The sequence below is a fragment of the Gorilla gorilla genome, chromosome 11 (assembly GCF_029281585.2).
Source record: "Gorilla gorilla gorilla isolate KB3781 chromosome 11, NHGRI_mGorGor1-v2.1_pri, whole genome shotgun sequence".
Lineage (NCBI taxonomy): Eukaryota > Metazoa > Chordata > Mammalia > Primates > Hominidae > Gorilla > Gorilla gorilla.
This window is the reverse complement of record NC_073235.2, coordinates 23,864,399-23,888,215: the sequence shown is the minus strand read 5'-3', so window position 1 is coordinate 23,888,215 and position 23,817 is coordinate 23,864,399. Positions and strand designations below refer to the sequence as shown.

The 23,817-nt window shown below is 38.3% G+C and overlaps 1 long non-coding RNA gene across 1 annotated transcript in view; it reads right to left on the bottom strand.

The window, feature by feature from the left end:
• Positions 1-335: 335 nt before the first annotated feature.
• Positions 336-23,817, bottom strand: part of LOC134756633 (uncharacterized) — a 467,322-nt gene continuing 443,840 nt past the window's right edge. Inside the window, exon 4 of the long non-coding RNA XR_010129532.1 lies at positions 336-515. This is a non-coding gene — a long non-coding RNA (uncharacterized lncRNA). The remainder of the gene's footprint in view (positions 516-23,817) is intronic.

Here is a 23,817-nt window from a genome sequence, read left to right as displayed (position 1 = left end):
CTTGGTGCTTCTTATTTCATTCATTTATTGGAGTTTCAGTGTATTTCTTTTTTATTTATAGGTGTTATTTTATGTTATATTACATATTAGATGTTATATTATAATGGAATATTTTAGTATTCCATTTTTATTTCTTTATTGATATTTTAGTAACTATAATTTCTTTGCAGTATTACTAGTGGTTTTACCAGAAATTACAGCATGTATCTTAAACATAAAATAATTCACTTGGTCTTGATATTTACTACCTCATGTAAAAATTGTAGAATCCTAATATAGTTCAATTCACCACCATCATCCTTAGCACTATAATTGTCAGACACATTATGCCTATAAACATTATGAACTCCATGCTATGGTGTTATAATTGCTGCTTTAAACAATCGTGGTTTTTTGGAAAATTAAGAAAAGAAAAAAATCTTAAGTCTTTTCTATTTACTTACATATTTTATCTTTACAGCGATTTGCTTCCTCACATAGATTAAAATTACCGTCTGGTATAGTTTCTCTTCAGCCTGAAAAAGATAACTTCCTTTAGCTTTTCTTACAGAATAGACATGCTAACGACAAATTTCCTGTTTATTTTTGTTTAAAATATCTTTTTTATTCTTTTTTATTGATAAATAATTGTTGTATATATTGAAAATGTCTATTTCATCTTTGTTTTGGAAAGATGGTTTTGCTGAATGTAGAATTCTGTGTAGTCAGTGTTTGTCATTTAGCACTGCAAAGATGTGTTCCATTTACTTTGTCCTCCATTGTTGATGATGAGAAGTCAGCCACCATTTGTATCATTGTACTCTTGTGTGTAATGTGACAGTTTTCTTTAGCGGCTTTCAAGGTTACCTTTTTATCTTTGTATTTCAGCAGTTTCACTGTGATGTTCCTGGTGTTTTCTTTTCATTTATCTTGTGTAAGTCTCACTAAACATAAGTTAAAAGTTTTCAAGCATTTAAAAGAAAATTTCCTTTGCATCTCTTTCTGGGACTTCATTACACATAGGTTACTGCTTGGTAGTCTCACATGTCTCTACAGTTCTGTTCATATTTCTTCACTTTCTATTTCTTTCCAGATTTTACAATAGATATTTTATTTTGACCTGCCTTGAAGTTCAATTGTTTCTTCTGCTGTTAAATTCTTCTAGTAAAATTTTTATTTCAGTTACTACACTTTCCATCTTTAGAATTTGAGTTGGTATTTTTCTCTGCAGTTTCTATTCATCTGCTAAGATTACCCATCTGTTTATTCATTATATGTATAACATTCTTAAGTTTTTGAACATACTTATAATAACTACTTTAAAAGTTTTCTGATAATTGCAGCATCTGGGTCCTCTCAGGCCAGTTTATATTGACTGTTTTTTTTTCTTCTCTATGGATAACATTTTGCTTGTTCTCAGCATGTTGAGCGATTTTTTAAATTGAATCTACACATTATAAATGATACATTTGTGAAGACTCTGGAATATTTCATATTCCTCTAAACAATGGTTTTTGGTCTAGAAGATAGTCATTTTGACTATACTCAAAGTCCAGACTCCTGTTCCCCTGTGGTAAAAATCAGCTGAAATCTCCCCTTAGTTCTTGATACGGTTTAGCTCTGTGTCCGCCACCCAAACCTCATCTAGAATTGTAATCCTCATGTGTCAAGGGAAGGAACTGGTGGCAGGCGATTGAATCATGGGCGCAGTTTCCCCCATGCTGTTCTCATGACAGTAAGTGAGTTCTCATGAGATTTGATGGTTTTAAAAGTGTGGCACTTCCTCTCTCTCTCTCTCTCTCTCTGTCTCTACCTCTTTCTCTCTCTCTCTCTCTGTCTCTCTCTCTCCAGCCACCATGTAAGACGTACCTTGCTTCCTTTTCTCCTGCTGCCATGATTTTAAGTTTCCTGAGGCCTCCCCAGCCATGTGGGACTGTGAGTCAATTAAATCTCTTTTCTTCATAAATGACCCAGTCTCATGTAGTTCTTCATATAAGTGTGAAAATGAACTAATACAGAAAATTGATACCAGTAGTTTGGGGCACTGCTATAAAGATACCTGAAAATGTGGAAGCAACTTTGGAACTGGGTAACAGACAGACATTGAAACAGTTTGGAGGGCTCAGAAGAAGACAGGAAGATGTCAAATGTTTAGAATTTTCTAGAGACTTGTTGAATTGTTTTGACCAAGATGCTGATAGTGACATGAACAATAAAGTCAAGGCTGAGGTGGTCTCAGATGGAGATGAGGAACTTATTGGGAACTGGAGTAAAGGTCACTCTTGCTATGCTTTAGCAAATAGACTGGTGGCATTTTGCCCTTGCCCTGGAGATCTGTGGAACTTTGAACTTGAGAGAGATGATTTAGGGTATCCGGCAGAAGAAATTTCTAAGCAGCAAAGCATTCAAGAGGTGACCTCACTTTTTATGAAAGCGTACAGTCACATGTATTCACAAAGAGATGATACAAAATGGGAACTTATGTTTAAAAGGGAAGCACAATATAAAAGTTTGGAAAATTTGCAGTCTGACGATGTGGTAGAAAACAAAAACCCATTTTCTGGGGAGAAATTCAAGCCAGATGCAGAAATTTGCATAAATAACAAGGAGCCGAATGTTAATAGCCAAGATAATGGGGAAAATGTCTCCAGGGCATTTCAGAGATCTTCATAGCAATTCCTCTCATCACCAGCCCAGACGCTTAGGAAAGAAAAATGGTTTTATGGGCTGGCCCCAGAGCCACACTGCTATGTGCAGCCTTGGGACACGGTGCCCTGTGTCTCAGCTGCTCCAGCTCCAGCCATGGCTGACAGAGGCCAATGTACAGCTCATGCCATTGCTTCAGATATTGCAAGCCCCAAGCCTTGGTGGCTTCCACGTGGTGTTGGGCCTGTGGGTACACAGAAGAGGTGAAGTGTGGGAAACTCTTCCTGGGTTTCAGACGATGTATGAAAATGTCTGGATGTTCAGGCAGAAGAAGTTTGCTGCAGGGACAGATCCTGCATGGACAACCTCTAGTAGGGCAATGCAGAGGGGGAAATGTGGGGTTGGAGCTCCCACACAGAGTCCCCACCGGGACACTGCCTAGTGGAGCTGTGAGAAGAGGGCCACCGTTGTCCAGATCCCAGAATGGTGGATCCACTAACAACTTGCACTGTAAGCCTGGAAAAGCCAAAGGCACTCAAAGCCCGCCCGTGAAAGTAGCCACAGGAGAGCAGCCATGGGGGCTGTACCCTGCAGATCTGAGCTGCCCAAGGCCTGGGGAGCCTACCTCTTCCATCAGCATGCCCTGGATATAAGAGATTAATAAAAGGAGGTTATTTTGGAGCTTTAAGATGTAATGACTGCCCTGCTGTGTTTTGGACTTGCATGGGACCTGTAGCCTCTTTGTTTTGGCCAATTTCTCCCCTTTGGAATGGGAGCATCTACCCACTGCCTGCACCTACACTGTAACTTGGAAGTAACTAACTTGCTTTTGATTTTACAGGCTCACAGGTGGAAGGGACTTTCCTTGTTTCAGATGAGACTTTGGACTTGAAAAATGGGCTAATGCTAGAATGAGTTAAGACTTTGGGGGACTGTTGGGAAGACATGACTGTATTTTAAAATGTGAGAAGAACATGAGATTTGGGAGGGGCCAGGAGTGAAATGATATGGTTTGGCTCTGTATCCCCACCCAAATCTCATCTAGAATTATAACCCCCACATGTTGAGGGAAGAGCCTGATGGGAGGCGATTGGATCATAGGGGCAGTTTCCTCCATGCTGTTCTCATGACAGTGAGTGACTTCTCACAAGATCTGATGGTTTTAAAAGTGTGGCACTTGCCCCCTCTCTCTCTCCTGCCACCATGTAAGACATGCCTTGCTTTCCCTTTGCCTTCCACCATGATTGTAAGTTTCCTAAAGCCTCCCCAACCATGTGGAACTGTGAGTCAATTAAACCTCTTTTCTTTATAAATAACCCAGTCTCAGGTAATTCTTTATAACAATGTGAAAACAGAATAATACAGTTTCCTTAGTTTCCAGCTGCTGTATTTTTTAAGAAAACCCCCTGCAAAGTCTCCCCCCTTGCAGACAGAGTTCTTGGGTGGATTTTTTCAGTAAATTATTGAGTTCACACTCTCTATGGCTCCCTTTTTTCCAGGTACTCTCCCAAAACTTGGTCATTGTTCTGCTAGCCTGAGCTGTATCCTCTGACACCTCATACCAATAAGGCAGTAGCTCTCTGTAGATGAAGCAGCATGCAAGCTGAGTATGGGGCAGTAGAGGCTTGGGGTGCCTTTAGGCCTAAAGCTGCCAATTTTCCAACCTCATTCCTTTTTCTCCATATTTGCTATTGAGAGCCTTTAAATAGTTGTATTTTTCAAATATATTTTCTATATTTTAAAATTATAGACAGGTTATTTCAAACAAGCCACTCTGTCATTACCAGAAATCATATGTCTTATGTGACTTTTAAGTTTTTTCTTCCTCTAGTCCTTCTATGATTGAGTCCCACTGAAGAGTCACTTTCTCATATGTGAAAGAATATTCTTTGCTGATCAGTGTGTGGATTTTTTTCTCCTGCTAGAGTCTCAAAAACAATGCAGCTATGTAATTGCTACAATTTAATGACCTTAACTCACTTTTACCTCCCAAAATGGCAGAAAGTAGTCAGAATTTATTTTTCATGTCTAGTAGTCAGCAAGGAGGATGGGAAAAGTGTGAAAAGGAAAAAAAATGTTTTTGAAATCAATTCTGTACTCTTCATAGCTAACTATTGCAAAAGTTCATTGGTCTCTTTCATTTTACTTCCTTAAATAACCACTTCTTCTCTTACTGAGAAGAACCTATTGCCCAGGATCTATCCTCTCTATTGAACCTGGAGGTTGTTTCTGAATATCTAGAGTCTTCATGGTCTTCAATGTTCAGCCATCATTTTATGCTTTAAAAAAAATTTCTTGGCTGGAAAATCTTTGAGAACATAAACTGTTCACCAGTGTACCTGTTCCTAAATTCACACTTTTTTGAATTCCGGTCAGTTCTATTCCCATACAAAGTTGAAACCAATAATACAGAAAATATTATTTTGGGAAGGAGAGGGAAATTAAGAGTTGAAAGCTAGAATTTATAACTGTCAGGAAGTTAGAACAGAAGACACTAGGGTATGTAAATAGATATTCAATATATTAAATTCAGATAATAATATTTGAATTCTTAAGAAGTATCTGGCCTATAGTAGATGTTACGTAATTATTTATTAAAGGAAAATTATTTATTTATACTAGTGAATGATGGAGTGTCTTTATTATGCTATTTACTGTGATTCATTTGAAAGACAGTTTTATTTAACTTTTCTAGGTAGAGAGACTAAAAGTTTGTATCACAACTTCTGAGACTGCCTCCGACTCTAAAATATCTATCTATCTATCTATCTAGCATCTAGCATCTATCTATATATGATTGTGTGTTTCCAGATCAAAACAAGCTTGACAAGGCCTCCTCCAGGCATACCATGATAAGTCTTTGCCCATCTCTATGACAACACTTCATACAGTTTTGTAATAATTTATAGGGTTGTCACCTCCATCAGACAGTGAACTGAAGGATGAGAGCAGTGCTATAATCATTTCAGAAGATCTCAGCCATAATTACTGCCTGCTATACACAGTAGAAACTCAGAAAATGATAAATGGGTACATGTGGGACTTTTTGTACATAAATGAATGGTGTAGTTTTTATGTAAATTATCATTAAAGGCTTTTTTCCTATATCATATTAACATGCCAAATTAGACTGCTATTGAGAATATACAGTTTCAACACAATTTATTGGCTGCATCTTAAGGGCCAGGCGCTAGAAGGGGGCAGAAGATGTAAAAATGAGAGCATTTGTCCATGTGCTAATAGCACTTACAGAGGAACAATGGCCTCTGTTGCCTATTTTCATGTTAAGCAAAAATTGGCACAGGAAGCAAGGCTATTATGACTGGAATCTCCTTTGGAATTCTCAAGATTAATATAAGAGTCATAAATAGTCATAATAGTCTTTTTTAATATTTGATTGTTTTAAATGTAATTTCTACTTAAAGATTTATGCCTAAGATATATCAGCAGGCAATGCTCTTGGGCTAAGAGTTTTGAAGGGTTATTTTCAATCTCTACTTTTAATCCACAAGCCAATAGAATACCAGGAATTATTGTACATCACATTCTGCCATAGTCAATTATGCTAGATTTATTTCCAAAATATAAATTGTAACCTCTCCGTTTTACCATAAAGTGAACCAGATGAAGTAAGTAAGGCACACATAGTTGGCACATAGGAAAACATTTGATGTCTCTTCTCATTTCTAGGATTCAATAAAAGAATAATGGATTTATACAATGAGTTAAGATTGCCCAAAGATAACTTTTAGATTACCGAATTGCATAAAGAAATAACCAGTTGCTTTAGCTGCTAAGCTCTGCTCTTTAGAAAGAAGTAGCACCAATTTAGCAAACTCAAGGAAACAGAACACATTGGAGCACCTAACCAAAGTGAAGTTAGGAAACAAATGTTAGAATTGAAAACTCTGGAGAAGAGAGAATTGGGTCATTCTTATATTTTCTAGAACCAAAGACACAGCAGAATGTGAAATATCCCATTAACATCTGCCACCTCATAGCCATTGCCCTTGTCTCTTCTAGTGTAGGTCTAGCTCTATTGTTTTAATCTGGACAATTTTAGTAACCTGTTAGCTCAGTTCTTTGTCAGCAGTCTCAGCTTCCTCTCGTATGTACTCCAGAGACCCACCAGAGTGGAAGGAACATGTCGTTTTCATGCTCAAGTTCCTTCAGCAACTCCATCAGAGAACAAAACCCAAGGCCAGCCTGGTATTTAAATCTTTTTACACAGTCCTTCTTTGCAAGATCTTTAAAATAGCAACATTAATCATAATAATAACAGCAACTATATTCTGTGTGTATTGTTGGGACATTTCACATGGCTACATTTAAACATTTGTCTACGTCTGCTGTTTCACTATATTTGCAGCCCTTGCAGCACAGATGTGTTTTTTCTATCAGTTCTATAAACAATATTACACAAAGTGTCGAGCAGTGACTGGATTAATTAAGGGGTCACCAAGTTCCAAGGCAATTTAAGTAAGAATTTTAATGCTGCCATGAAATCCAAAGTGCTTGTTCACGTTTAACAAGCTGTGCAGTGAAGGAAAGGCGCTGAAATTTGGCACTGCAAGGGATGGAACAGACACTTTTTTTCACCCAAATGATCACTAGATGCGGTAAAAACAGAAAACTCTTTTTAGCTTTTTTATTTTTTAAGACAAAGTAATGGGAGATCTTGTATTTCTGCCTAATGCCAATTTTCTGACTCAAAATGACCAAATCACTTTTCAGGGCTAGTGAAATTGTTCAGTGGAATTTCATTATGCTGGGAAATGAAATTAATGTGCAGTCCAAAAATAAAATCAACTTTCTGTAAAAATAGGGTATTGGTAGACTCTAAAAGGATGTTTTAAAAAGGATAAAATGACAGCAACCCCAAGACATTTTAAAAATGCAGTAATGTAGTTATTCTGATCATTTTTTTTCTCTTAAAAATGTTTTCCACCTACATTTGGATCAAATGTCCACAATTATATTTTATTATTATTTTACATTTACTTGTACATTCCAAATGGAGACTGTGTTCATTCTTTTACCCATATCATGAGCTGGCTGAAACATGCAAACGCCACACATTCATCTCCTACAAAGATCAACTAGAAACACCACATTGTACTCAAAATAATTTCTCAGGAAATTCTTGGTTGTTTGTAAACCTGTTTTAACTAAGATTCTGTTTCCACCCACTCCAAAATCTGGGAGTAGCGGCTTCCAGCTTGATCTTGTGGCCCTTCCAGACTTGGTGTTGACCCCTTATTTCCTGGTAGCCATTCCCTTTCTTTACAGATAGCAGCTCTGCCCAACTCCCTTGACCTTCTACTGCTTGAAGAAGAAAGTGTACCCTCTAATGTCAACACTGAGTCACATGTGCTGTAATAGATGTAACTGTCAAGATTCTTTGTCCTCAATGCACCTTTGACATGGTTGATCAATCCCTGCTCTTTGATAATCTCCTGTTATTTGACTTCTGGGATGTCGCCCTCTCTGGATTCTCCCCCTACCCACCTTAGCTGTTACTTCTATATCTTCTTTGCTGGTTCTACCTCATCTCTTTGACTCAGTCTTGGACATCTTTTCTTTTTTCAATATACTCACCTTCTTCATGGTGCCATCAGTCTCACAGCATTAAAATCTATCTATAGGCTTGTGTCTCCCAAATGGTGACTCTCCTTTCTAGTCCTTTCCCCTGAACTCAAGTCTCCAGTTATCTGCTTAACATCCCCACACAGATATCTAATAAACATCTTAAATCTAGCATGTCCCAAATAGAGTTCTTTCCAGCCTTCTGCATCTCAGTTTTGGCAACTCCATCGTTTGCATCACTCAGACCCAGTCATCTGTGATTCTTCTCTTACTCTCCCACTCCACATCAAATCTCCCATCATGCCAATGTTGCCATCAAAATATATGCACAGTGGAAGACTTCTCATGACTTCCACTGCCACCAACCTGGAACGAGCCAGCACCATCATTGTCAAAGATTATGGAAACACCTTCTTCTTTCTCCTTCTGCCTTTGTGATCTATATTCTGCCTACCATCCTATCTTTTCGGTTATTCTTAACACTGCTATCAAAATAGGTTATATCATCTCACATCCCCTTTTACACCCCTTCTGTAGCTTCCTGTGTTATTTCAAGGGAAAACTAAAACCATTACAATGGCCTGCGAGGTTCTACACAATCTGCAATTCCCCACTGCCCTGATTTGTGTAACTCCCACTACAAACCCTCCACTGGCCTACACTGGCTGGCTTGCTGCTCCCAAAGCCTGTGCATCCTACTCCTCCCTCAGAGCCTGCTACAATCTGAATGTTTGTGCCCACCCTCCCACAAAATTTACATATTGAAATCTAATCACCATTGTGACAGTATCTGAAGGTGAAGCCTTTAGGGGGTGATTAGGTCTTGAGGGCTCCACCTTCATGAATGGAGTAATAACCCTTATAAGAGAGGCCCCAGAGAGCTGTCTTGCCACTTCCACCATGTGAGACACAGCATAAAGGCTCCGTCTATGCAACAGAAAGCAGCCCTTCACAGACACTCCATGTGCCAGTGCCTTGATTCTGGACTTCCCAGCCTCTGGAAGAGAAATCGATTTCTGTCGTTTAAACCATTCAGTCTATGGTAGCTTTGTTATGACAGCCCAAGAGGACTAAGACAGAGCCTTTGCACTTGCTATTTCCTCTGCTGGACCACTTTCCCTGGCTAATTTCCATTCCGCCATGTTGCTCCTTCTCTCAGCTCCCCTACATCTTACTCAAGTATCGCCTTCTCAGCAAGTTCTTCCATTACCACCTCTAAAATTGGAATGACTCCAGTGCTCCCTCTTCTCATGGTCTGCTTAGTTCTCTCTACAGCACATCTCACATATTATATATTTCAGCTTTTTATGCTTTTGATTCTCGGCCTCCTTCTACCAGAACACAAACCCCGTGGAACAGGGATCATCATCTGTGTCCTCATGGTTGGATCCCTCATGGTCTAGAGTAGTAACTGCTACATAGGTGCTCAATAAATGTTTTTTGATTGGATGAAAGAACAGAACTACCCTGTCTCTGGTCTCAGATGTGCAAGCTTGCCATCTGCTAATCTGCCATGAGCAGTTCAATCCAAATTAACATTTACAAGCACCAATTATATTTGAGATGAATGAGACAAAAATCCTTGCCCTAAAGAAAATGGCAGTTTAGCAAGAAGATAACTGGTAGTAATAACAATAATAACAAAGATAACAGTTTTCATTTATCAGTTGTCTAATACGTGCTAGGAACTGAACGAGGTTGTATTTCCTTTGCATCTAGTAACTCAGCTGCAGGATGGAAGGAGAGTCAAAGGAGTGAAGGAAGGCTTCAGATCTGGGCCATATGAATGCCTATATATGTACAGCATGGTGCGAAAAAAATAAAAGGGTATATTGACTAAAACATTCACATCAAAAGATGAATTTAGGCTTTGTATGTGAAGACACAGAGGGGCAGCACAGCAAAGCACATCAGTGTGAGGTTCAGGTGGTAGACCACCACATTCCAATACTTCCTCTGCCACTAGGTATGTGAGCTGGAGCAAGTCCCTTAACCTCTCTGGCCACTGTCTTCTCATTTGTCAAAGGAGGAAACAATAGTCCTCACTACCTGTTTAAGGGGAAGAGGTGCAATTACATAAGTTAATATGTAAAAAAAAAAAATACGTAAATACCTCCTTGACACCTAGTGAGCACTGCATCGTGATCAATTATAATTCTTTATAAGCAGCAAGTGCTTCATCCATTTATTCTCTGAACACATGTGGGGCACTAGCTTCACCAGGAAGAGTAGTTTCTGCCCTCAGGGGCTGGCAGTGTAGAGAGAGGGACAGCGAGATAACAGCAAATGCAGGGCAGCTTTGTCTGGTGAGCACAGGCCAAACAAAGGGCAGGGCCCATGGTCCGAGGTCAACAGCAGGGATTTCAGGAGGTGGTGCCTGTGGAGGAAATGTGAGGATTCTTGTGGTGGGTGGAAGTGACGGTTGGTAAAGAATTTCCAGGCAGAAGGAACAGGAACAGAGTCAATAAAGACACTGGGGGAACAACCTGAGTTTCAGTCTGATATGGCTTAAAGAAATGCATGCAATAAAATATTAAAATATGAATTACAACATTAACGTGTCAATGTCAAATCTAGTGAACATGGAATTAAACCCAAGAGGCTGTGCCTGGAAGAAAAGAAAGAGGATAAAGATATACGGGCCAGAAGCTCCTCTAGGACTTTACCTCTGAGCTTCCTGACAACCAAAATAAAAACGGTATTGTACAACACGGTGAATATAGTTAATAGCAATGTTAAAGATACAATAAGAAAATAAAATGAAAATGGTAACAGAATTTCTTCAGTGGTTTTTTTCAATGTTCATGAAGACAAATCACGACAGTTCTTAAGAGGAAGCAAAATTTTACCTAGCACTCAGCTTTGGAAGAAATGTCCTACATAAAACTTAAAAGGAACACAAGCAGTGTTGTAGATGGCAACACTAACCACAGCTCAGTATGAAAAGCAAGTGTGAGCCCCAGAAAGCAGTTTATTCTGATGCCTCAATGGAAGTTTAGGGCATAACACTGAACCACAACTGAGTGAAAGTCATCTAACTGAGGGAGAAAAAAATGTGTTACTTGCACTGTTTCTCTCTCATCTCCTTAGACTCCCAGCCCACAGTTCACTCAGGAATAACCAGTGCAGGATATTAGAGCTTCCCGAACCTCCCCTTCCCACCAGACCTTTTCAGTTCCTGCCATGTTCACTTCAGCCCATTGTGCGGCCAGTTCATCAGTTTCATTAACTTGGTTCTAACCAACAGGCACTTACAAAATATCATGTCAATGTTTCTTAAACACATTTCCCAATGGAAACATTTTTAATATTTGTTTTTGGTTAGCTTTTAGGTTGTGAAAATCCAAGATCTATAGTATATTAAGCTACTGGAGAGAAAGTGCTACTATTCTAAGGATGTAGGGGCAGGCTGCTGGACAAGAGCCAGGCAAGAACTGGAGTGTTGAGCTGTCCATCTCCTCTGGGTCTCTCTCTCCCCTTTCCAAGCTTCAGTTTCTCTCTGCATGGTTGCTCCTTTCCTCCATCTTTCTCCATTTCCTCACCCTGTAGCCAATATCTTGTCTCCTTTCTCAGCTTACATGTCAGAATTTGCTGGCCAGGGCCCGAAAGGAACTTTCTGACTTCCTGCACATGGCCGTGATGTCTCAGTATTTCTCAATTCAGAGCACCAGGAAAATCTGACTGACCCAGCTTAGCTACACGAGCTGGGTCTCACTAGTCATATATCTCTGGTAGGCTGCTTCTGCACACCTCTGGGCCAACCGTGAGCAGTCGAGGTGAGACATGGAGAAACATACTGTACACCTGGGTCTCTATCAACAAAGTGCTAATCTCTACATAGACAGTAGAAGAAAGGATGATCCACATCAGAAAGCCCCTCCCAAAAGAGGGATCAGTTAAAGAAGCTGTGGCATTATGGAACATAAGGTGCAGAACCTGAAGCCAGAAGAATCTTTCAGAGCCTTTTACATCTCACTGTGAATGAGGCTGCTGCCAATGTTATCTATGCATAACGCATATGCTTTAAGAGAAATAATTTAGCTTATTCTATCCATCCCCATTTATTTATCCTTTTGATAATAAACCGTTCCTTAATTCATCCTGTCATGTGTTAGAACTATTCTGCTGATGTGGAGAAATAGATTGTATTTGAATTACTGGATCATTTTCATTTGGCTGTTTGTTCAAATAATAATCTTTTTGTTTTCAAATAATTATAAATTATAGAAGAAACATTTCATTAAAGACCTAATGTGAGGAGAGACCAGTTTTAACCTGTAAATATATACATATATATTTATCTCCATTCTATCTACTATCTGTAAGTGGCTGTCACGGAAACCTTTCCTTACCCAACTTACTTTGGAAAAATGTAAAAAGAAATTGATGGCTTAGGAAACAGAGCTTCCCATCCTAAAACTATAGTGAAAAATTAATTTTAGTTTTGATCACAAAAAGTTCAAAGGACTCTACACCTCATCAGTTCAGTCCAACTTATGCATGGCTTCATTCTGTGTCCCAAAGTTGTTCTTCCAGAGTTTTAACCAAAAAGTATCCAATTAAATTCACTGCTGATTGGAGCAGCAGTGTTTCTGTTCGAATGTAGACATCTGACGCCGTTAAATAAACCCATTATTCTAGAGGATGACAATGACCTCATTGCTTCACCACTGAATAAATACAACCTACTGCAAGAGTATTACTGGTTCCAAAAAGCCACTTCGAACCACCTGCAAGACTACAGATTCTACTTTGGAAACTACTTGTAGAGGCAAAAAATGGAGCCAGAGGATCACTTGGTAATAGCACAGACCCAGTCTTGAATTGCACTCAAGGAATTCCATTTTGATACAAAGTGCTATTTTATGAGGAAATAATATCGAAAACTCAGAAAAGCTTATGAGGAGTAAGAACTAGGATTTTTAGCTTGAGCCAGACTGCAGATGAATCTAACTAGTAGGTCCAGCCTTTTGTGCAGTATTTGCCTCTGCTCTCAACATGCTCACCACCGACCAGCCTCTTGTTGTGCAATTTGTTCATCCCTTCTTTCTCTCCCATCAGAGACTTATACTCCTCAGTTTCAGGTTAAGATGTTCTGTCAATCATGTGTATGTTCATCAGGGTTAATTTTAAGCAGCAAGTGCTTTTCATGGTGAAGTTTTCATTCTAGGTTTTATACTGAGTTGCACAAAGAAAAAAATGTCATTAGCTTTCCAAGAATTTTCTGATATTAGCATTGCATATGAATGGAAAAATATGATGGACACCTAAAAATTGCATGACATAATAATGCTATTTATTTAATATGGCAGGTGCTCTGTAGAACACTCTATTCAAATAATCTCTTACATCTCAAATAACCCTGCCCATTTACCCTATCTTCCTCCATATAGGTAAGAAGCAGAGGCTTAGAAAGATTGAAGCTGCTTTTCAGGTTTCAAAGCAGCTATTAGGTAGTAGACCTGGGGTTTGAACGTTGGCCTATCTGACTTTATAGCCCAAGTTCCTACTATCTAATAATTACAATAGCTTCTCCTCCAATCTTTGACCTCTTAATTCACCTTCCACACTGCCACGTGAATATTCCACATTTCCATCTGACCATTTGAGATTCATTGCTTAAAATTCACCAATGATTTCCAACCATTTGCGTGCTTCTTAACAAAGCCTGCAAGGCCATGCATAAATTAGCTCTCTTTTGCTCTCTTGCATCATTTCCCTTGCTCTCTTATAGTTGCGATCTCTAGGCACTAAACTCATTGAATTAAAACAGCAGGATTTTAAGAAGTATTATTGATCACATGGCCTCCATGTGCCATAGGAGTAGAATAATAGTCCCAACCAAGACTGATTTCACAGACAGTAGGCTTAATATATCTTTCAGTATTAACATACCTTCACGAGAACCATGTTACTAAAATGCTTCCCACTCCAACAGTGGGAATCCCTCCCTCAGCATGCTATGGGAAGAAGTAGAGTTCAGTATCGGGAGAGACTCCAGCCCTTTGTGCTGGGCCCTTTGTGTTCTTTCCTGGTGGTATTGTCTCATTTTTTAATATTCCAAGTAGGAAATAAATGTACTCCAAGAAGTTCCATAAAGTTCCATGCCCAACCTTAAAAATTGTAGATATAATGATTGCCATTCTAACTGGTGTGAGATGATATCTCATAGTGGTTTTGATTTGCATTTCTCTGATGGCCAGTGATGATGAGCATTTTTTCATGTGTTTTTTGGCTGCATAAATGTCTTCTTTTGAGAAGTGTCTGTTCATGTCCTTCGCCCACTTTTTGATGGGGTTGTTTGTTTTTTTCTTGTAAATTTGTTTGAGTTCATTGTAGATTCTGGATATCAGCCCTTTGTCAGATGAGTAGGTTGCGAAAATTTTCTCCCATGTTGTAGGTTGCCTGTTCAACAATGATAGACTGGATTAAGAAAATGTGGCACATATACACCATGGAATACTATGCAGCCATAAAAAATGATGAGTTCATGTCCTTTGTAGGGACATGGATGAAATTGGAAATCATCATTCTCAGTAAACTATCACAAGAACAAAAAACCACACACCGCATATTCTCACTCATAGGTGGGAATTGAACAATGAGATCACATGGACACAGGAAGGGGAATATCACACTCTGGGGACTGTTGTGGGGTTGGGGGAGGGGGGACGGATAGCACTGGGAGATATACCTAATGCTAGATGACGAGTTAGTGGGTGCAGCGCACCAGAATGGCACATGTATACATATGTAACTAACCTGCACAATGTGCACATGTACCCTAAAACTTAAAGTATAATAAAAAAAAATACAAAAAAAAATTGTAGATATAAATGCTTCAGATACAATGAAGCATGCATTATTTATCTTTTCTATGTATAGGCATGTTTAGATCCAGGGTTTAGATTTGTTAAAAGCTTGACTTAATTAACCAAACAGAAAAGCAAAGAAAAGCTATGATGTCAACAGCCATATAAAGCCACCCTCTTGCTTACAGATATTCCTTTGCAATAAATAGTGAAAGGAGCATAGCAAGAAAGTTTTCTGCCCCTCAAATTCCATTATCATAGTAGACTAACCTATAAATATTAATGTTTTTTGGTTTTTGTTTTGTTTTGTTTTGTTTTTGAGACGGAGTCTCACTCTGTTGCCAGACTGGAATGCAGTGGTGCGATCTCGGCTCACTGCAAACTCCACTTCCCGAGTTCAAGTGATTCTCCTGCCTTAGCCTCCCGAATAGCTGGGACTACAGGCATGCACCACCACACCCAACTAAATTTTGTATTTTTAGTAGAGATGGGGTTTCACCATGTTGGCCAGGATGGTCCCGATCTCTTGACCTTGATCAGCCCGCCTCGGCCTCCTAAAGTGCTGGGATTACAGTTGTGAGCCACTGCACCCAGGCAAATATTAACGTTATACAAAAGAAAAACTCCTTCAAGAGGAAGAAGAAAGAAGAAAGAAGAAAGAAAAAGAAGAAGAAGAAGAAGAGGAGGAGGAGGAGGAAGAGGAGGAGGAAGAAGAAGAAGAAGAGGAAGAAGAAGAGGAAGAGGAAGAGGAAGAAGAAGAAGGAGAAAAAGAAGGAGGAGGAGGAGAAGGAGGAGGAGGAAGAGGATGGGGAGGAGGAGGAAGAGGAGGAGGAAGGGAGGAGGAAGGGGAGGAAGAGGAAGAGGAGAAGACAGGAAGAGGAGGAGGGGGAGGAGGAGGAAGAGGAGGAGGAAGGGAGGAGGAAAGGGAGGAAGAGGAGAAGACAGGAAGCGGAGGAGGGGGAGGAGGAGGAAGAGGAGGAGGATGGGAGGAAGAGGAGGAGGGGGAGGAGGAGGAGGAAGAGGAGGAGGGAGAAGCAGCCTGGACCTCAGGATGGTCCAATAATTAATTCTATATATTCCTAAGTCATTTATGCTTGCCTCAGTCTTAATGTTACATTGTTAAAAATCTGTTTATGTGATCAACTCCCTCACAAGATGACAAGCTCTGCAGATGAAGAGATGATGAGTTGAGTTGGGTGATGGAGTAAGAGCTCACTATTTACTAGATTGTGACACTGAACACCTACACCTTTTCTGTAAATGAGAATAATAATTTCACCTACTAAAGAGAATGCTGTGGAGCTTTGGTAAAAGAATATATTTACATAAAACCTTGAAACAGCATCTGGAACATAACAATATATGCTTGACAAGTGTTAGAAATTTACAAGGAGAAAATTAAAATTTTCATGTGATCTTCTATTCAATCTCAGTATCAGCAGTAACTCTCTGCAGTCTGACATGGTCAGTACCAGCAGTAACTCTCTGCAGTCTGACATGGTCAGATTATATGCATGATATTTGTCCACAAAACTGATTATAGAAAAACAGAGCACTCTATTAATTGTAGTGTGACCTTGCATAGAAATAGAGAAGCAATGTAGAGTGTCTACCAGCAATATCAACTAGTTGGATGACAGCAGACTTGGCAAAGTGGACTCCACCAATCTTTTCTAAATGTTTGTCCACATACTGGCACCAAAAGAGATAACGTTTTCACTGACCTCTATTAAACAGGAAATGGAATAAATTAAGTGACGTTTTCATCACTTAATTTAAATTTATTCAAAGTACCATTCTTCATTCTAAGATTATTTCTTTGTGACATTTTGATGTTGAAATGCCCTTTTGCTTAGAAACAATGGCTAGGTTAGGTGACAGCAGGCTTATTTGTTTCATTTGTGGCTTGCTTTGTTTTGTTTGATTGAATTTTAACAGTCTTACTTGATAATATAAAATGTTAGCAATCTTTTTTTTGGTCTCCACCTCCTCCCTTTTATTTTCTGAAATTATTCTGTTTTATGAAATCCCATGGGATTTGGGCAGAGTGGGACACTCCTGGAATAATTTTTCTGGAATTCCAGGTCTTCTCTCACATCTTACAGGCTCAGGAATCTGATTTATTATTTCTGAGAGATGACATAATCATAATAACAATAGCTAAACTACACTGAATGGTTAATCTGCATGAGATACTGTGCTAGGTACATCACATTTTGTCCTCACTATTATCCTACAAGACAGGTTGCCCATAGTTACACAGCTAATTAGTAATGGAGCCATAATTCAAAGTTAAGTCTGTCCTCTGAAACCTACGCTTTAACCACCACATTACATCACCTAATTATGGAACCCCAGGAATGTCCTTTTTAGTGACTTGAATGAGAAATATAACTTTCCTGTAGGCCACATTTCTTAGGTATATGTTTTCTCCACATTTTCTATTTGGAGCTAACCTACAAGAAGGATGTTAAAATTGTAGCTTTTTGGTGAGCAATTAATTTGATATTTTGCATATAATATTTGGATACATTGGGTTGCAGATTATCCAAGAGCTGAGGTAACTCGAAGTATTCACATCTCAGTATAAGGTTAACAAGGGCAGAGATCTAAATATTCAAAATTCTTTGTTAAGATGTCTTCTGTACTTGGGTGCTTATAGGAGGAATTACTGACATCCATTTTAGTTAGTTTTTTGTTCTTCTTCTCATATACTAATGCCATAAATCAGTTTCCCGACAAATCCCTCTTCAGACTGAGAGTTAGTACTTTTGTGGCGACTTTTAATATGTCACTCTAATCCATTATAGAATGAAGAGGGAACACAGCATAGTGGCACCCAATCCGGGCTTTGAAAGTAGCCTGCTTTACCCCTGCTCTGTGGCCATGGGCAAGTTTCTTGGTCTCTCCAAACCATAATTTGCACATGTTTGAAAATGGGCGTGTGACTACTTACTTCACAGGATTGGTAAAATGATCAAATGAGATAATACTAGGTTGGTGCAAAAATAATTATAGTCCTTGCCATTACTTTTAATATATAAAACACACATAGAATGGTGTCTAGAGTGCACTCAGTAAATGACACCTCTTGCTGCCGTTGCTGTTCTTATTATTTATACTCATATTACATTGTAACTGTCAAAAGAAAATCCTATACACTCTATTTCCAATGCTTGAGAACATGCCACTGTTGTCCCTTTGGGCTGGCTACTTCCCTCTTTGAGGCTGCCTTGCCTTTCCAGGGAGGAATAGCACAAGTTTCCAGGTAGGTTGTTTATTAGCCTGTTTACTGCCTAGAGAATTTCTGAAGTCTTTTATTTCATCTTTTCTGTTTTTTTTGTTTGTTTGTTTGTTTTTTGTTTTTTGGGTTTTTTTTGTTGTTGTTGTTCAAGCTGTCAGTGTTTCTGCTGATAAAACATTCTCAAGAACCCTGTGGATCTCCTGCATATGTCTGGAGATTCACTCCCTTAGACCATAGGCTCCTCCAGAGATCTTTCCTGAGTAATTCCATCTCTTTCCCTGGTTCTGCTTAGATATATGAGTCACACACCCAACCTCTTCAGTCAGCTCTCTGTGTTATTTGAATACTCTGATCTCATTTTTTTTTGAGACGGATTCTCGCTCTGTCACCCAGGCTGGAGTGCAGTGGCATGATCTCGGCTCACTGCAAGCTCCGCCTCCTGAGTTCATGCCATTCTCCTGCCTCAGCCTCCCAAGTAGCTGGGACTACAGGCGCCTGCCACGATGCCTGGCTAATTTTTCTGTGTTTTTAGTAGAGATGGGGTTTCACATGTTAGCCAGGATGGTCTTGATCTCCTGACCTCGTGATCTACCCGCCTCGGCCTCCCAAAGTTCTGTGATTACAGGTGTGAGCCACCGCGCCCGGCCATATATTCTGATCTCTTAATCCTTCCTAGGTACTAGCGAAATAACCACTGTGTTCTTGGCTTTCTCTCCAAGGCACTCGGTCCTGACAATGAATCACCTAATTTTAGTGTCTTGCAATCTGTTTTCTCATACAAACGGAAGAAGAAACAAGGTGACCTCTTCAACACTTTGCTTAAAGAAATCTCCCCAGCTAAATACAAAAGGAGCTTTATCATTTACCAGCTCTGCTTCTTATATAACTGCAAGATAAAATTCTAGTAAGTTTTCTGTCACTATATAACAAAGATTCCCTTTCTTCTAGTTCCCAATAACATGTTTCTCATTTCCTTTGGAGACTTCACCAACAACACTTTCAGCATTCATATTTCTACCAACACTTTGTCTATGGTGATTCAGGTATTCCGTAAGACTATATAGACTTACTCTACCTTGCTCCTCGCTTCCCTCTGAGCCCTCCACCAGCAGAGCCTTTAGCATCTATATTTCTACTAACAATCTATTCAGGAAAATCTAGGCTTTTTCTACCATGATCCTCAAATTTTTCTAGCCTCTGCCCACTGCCCAGTTCTATAAACCACTTCTAGGTTTCTTACCGAAGCACCACATTTGCAGGCACCAAAATCTATATGAGTTTTCTATTGTTGCTATGACAGATTAAACATAGTGGATTAAACGAACACCAATTTATTATCTTATAGTTCTAAAGATCAAAAACTAAACATGGATCTTACTAGGCTCAATTCAAAGTGCCAACAGAGCAGCATTCCTTCTAGAGTTTTGGACACTTGAAGAGGTTTTGGATACTCAAATGGAGAATCCATTCCAAGCCATTTTCTGCTTCCTGAAGCTGCCCACATCTTCTGGTCCATGATTGCATGACTCTAACCTCTGCTTCCATTGTCACATCTTCTTCTCCAGCTCTGATCTTCCTGCCTCTCTCTTATAATAACCTTAGTGATTACATTGGGTCCAGCCAGATAATTCAAGATAATCTCCCCATCTGAAGGTCCTTATCTTAATCACTTCCAAAGTACCATCTGCCATCTGATGTAACATATTCACAGGCTGCAGGGATTAGGACTTGGAAATCTTTAGGGACCATTATTCTGTCTACCACAAGTTGTAAGAGTTCTATACAAATTCTGGATACTAGGATCTGATCAGGTGTATGACTTACAAATGTTTTCTCCTATTCAGTGGGTTGTCTTTTCACTTATGATAGTATCCTTCAATGCACCAAAAGTTTAATTTTGGTGACAAAGCCCAATTTTTCATTTTTCTTTTGTTGACTTTGCTTTTGGTGTCATAACTATGAGTTTTATAGTACTAGCTCCTATATTTAGGGGTTTTTTCATCCATTTTGAGTTAATTTTTTATACAGTGAGAGGCAGAAGCCCAATGATATTTTAATATCTCAGCATCATTTCTTGGAAAGACTATTTTTCCCATCAAATTATTTGTGCAGTCTTGACAAAAATCAACTGACTATAAATAAGAGAGTTTATTTTTGGACTCTCATGTGATTTCATCGATCCACATGACTATATTTATGCCAGTACATCACATTCGTGATTACTGTAGCTCTGCAGCAAGGTTTGAAATCAGAAATGTGATCCTCTAACTTGTTCTTTGACAAAACTTTTGATATTCTGTATTCCTTGTGTTGCCACATAAATTTGTGGATCAGTGTGCTAATTTCTAAAGAAAAAAAAGCCAGCTGGTATCTTGAATGGTATTGCATTAGATCTGTAGAAGAATTTGGAGAGTATTCCATCTTAAGTAAATATTTCAATCTATGAACATGGAATGTTTTTTCATTTCTTTAGAAACTTCTTAATTTCTGTCAACAATAATTTCTTTAATCAGTGTGTAAGCCATTTACTTCTTCCGATGTTTGTCTCTATGTATTTAATTATTTTTAATGATTCTTTTAGTGAAATTATTTTATTTTTATATTATTCATTCCTAGTATATAGAGATACAATTAATTTTGTACATTTGTTCAGGATCCTGCAATATTTCTGAACGCATTTATTACATCTAATGGGATTTTCTTGGTTAGCATTGTTGTTTCCTTAGGATTTTCTATGTGCAAGATCATATCGTTTGCAAATAGAGATAGTTTTACTTCTTTTTTTCTATCTGGATACATTTTATTTCTTCTTCTTGCCTAAATACCTGAGCTAGAACCTCTACTTCAATATTGAAGTAGCAAGAGTGGACATCCTTGTTGGGTTCCTGTTATAAGAAAAGCCTTTGGCCTCATAATATTGAGCATGAAACTATGGTTTCTTCATAGATGCTATTTATTATGATGACAAAGTTTCATTCTGTTTCTAGTTTGTTTAACGTTGTATCATAAAATGGTATTGGATTTTGTCCAATGCTTTTTCTCCATTAATTGTTATTGTCTTTTTCATTAATTTAACTAATTTAATTAATTTTAATTAATTGGCTCTTGTCCTTTATTCTGTTAACATAGTGTATTACACTGACTGATTTTTGCATGTTAAACCAAACATGCATTCCTGGGGAAAATTCAGTCAGTCATGGTATATAATTCTTTTACTTTATATAGTGTGCTATTATTTTGTTGAGGATTTTTGCGTCTATATACATAAAGGATACTGGTCTGTGCTATTCTTTTCCTGGAAGTTTTTTGTCTGTTTTAGTAACAGGGTAATAATCACTTTATAGAATGGGTTGAAAAGTGTTCTTTCTGCTTCTATTTTTTGGAAGAGTTTGTGAGGGACAGCATTTCATTCATTGTATTTTTCAAGTGTTCTGTAGAATTCACCAGGGAAGATATATGGTCCTGGAATTTTCTTTGTGAAATGTTTTTTGATTACCAATTCAACTATTTCTTACATGTCTATTTAGATTTCCTATATTTTCTTGAGTCAGTTTTGATAGTTTTTATATTTCCAGGAATTATCTATTTTATCTAGTTTGTCTAATCTGTTGACATACAATTTTTCCTTTTTCTTTTCTTTCTTTCTTTTCTTTTCTTTTTTTTTTTTCTTTCTGAGACAGGGTTTCACTCTGTCACTCCGTCACCCAGTCTGGAGTGCAGTGGTGTAATCATGGTTCACTGTTGCTTCAACTCAAACCCCTGGGTTCAAGCAATCCTTCCACTGCAGCCTCTACTGTACTAGCTAGGACTACAGGTATGTGTCACCATGCCCAGCTAATTTTTAATTTGTTGCAGAGGCAGGGTCTCACTATGTTGACCAGGCTGGTTTTGAACTCCTAACTTTAAGAAATCCTCCTGCCTCAGCCTCCCAAAGTATTAGGATTACTGGTGTGATAAATTTTCATATTATTCCTTTGTAATTCTTTTTTGTTTCTATAAAGTCTATAGTTATATCCACTTTTTAAGTTTTATGTTAGTAATCTGAAATTTTTTTGGTCAATCTAGCTAAAAGTTTATCAAATTTTTGGTCTTTTCAAATAACCAATTTTTAATGTGCTTTTTTTTTCCCTATTGTTCTATTTGTTATTTAGGAATGTGTTGTTTAATTTTCACACATATCTAAACTTCCAAAATTTCATTGTGTTATTGATTTATAATATTATTCTAGAGTGTCTGAAGAATATATTTTGTATGAAGTCAGTCCTTGTAAGTTTATTGAGATTTATTTTATGTCCTCACATATGGTCTATCCTGTAGCATTTCCAATGCTCATTTAAGAAGAATTTATTCAGCTATTGTTGGGTGGAGTGCTCTATAGATACCTGTTACGTCTAGTTGGTTTATAGTGTTTTTCAAATCTTCCATTTCTCTGTTTATCTTCTCTCTAATTGTTATACACATTACTGAAAGTGTAGTATTGAAATACCTATTATTGCTGAAATGTCTGTTTTTCCTTTTAATTCTGTCAGTTTTTGCTTCACACATTTTGGAACTCTTCTCTTAAATGCCTATATGTTAATAATTATTCTTGATTCAATAATGTTCTTGATGCCTTAACCCTGATTTCTCCATCTCAATTCACTGGAAATGCTAGAGGGTTCTCAGCCTATTTTCTTAAATTTCTTCTTTTATCTACATACTGTCTTTAGGTAAACATATCCAGTTTCATGGCTTTAAACAACATCTATATACCAATGACTCAGAAATTTATATCCCCAGTCCCAATCTCCCCAAAGAATTCAGAGTCATATATTAAGCTGTTCATTCTCTGTCTCATATATATCTCACATATAACAGGCTCAAAACTGAACTTATGACTCACTCACCACCCAACTCGTTCCTCCCTCTGTTCTTTCCTATCTCAGAACATGTCACCGTCAGCCAAGGGTATTCTCAAGCTTTAATTTTATCGATCCCTCTCTTCCTCTGCCACCATAGCCAATTCATCTATAAATTTTAATTCAAAACCATACCCTGAATCTACTCCTCACCACCTCCGTTGCCACCACTTCCTCTAAGCCAATGCCATCTACCATCTTCACTACTGCAATAACCTCCCACCTGCCCTCACTGCTCCTACACTTGCCCTCTCCCAATCCAATAGTTACATAAAAATTATTTTTATCATAATTCAAATCATATTGTTCCCTTGCTTATAATTTCCCAGCTGCTCCCTATTGCTTTGCACTTGGAATAAAATCCAACCTCTTTACAAAGCAGACAGGCCCTCTCATGAGTTAAACCTCACGTTCTACTCTGAGTTGGTCTCCTACCAATACCTACCTTCTTCTTTTCCTCAGATATGCTCATTTTCTTCTCATTTTAGGTCCTTCGCTCTTGCTTTTCCCCCATCTTTGCTTGATTGGCTCTTTTCATCATTATTGTTTCATCGTAGTCTCAGCTTTAATATTGTCCCCCAAGAAATGTCTTTCCTGACCACCTAGTCTAAATTAGCTTCTCCCACTCATACACCAGATACTAACTTCCACA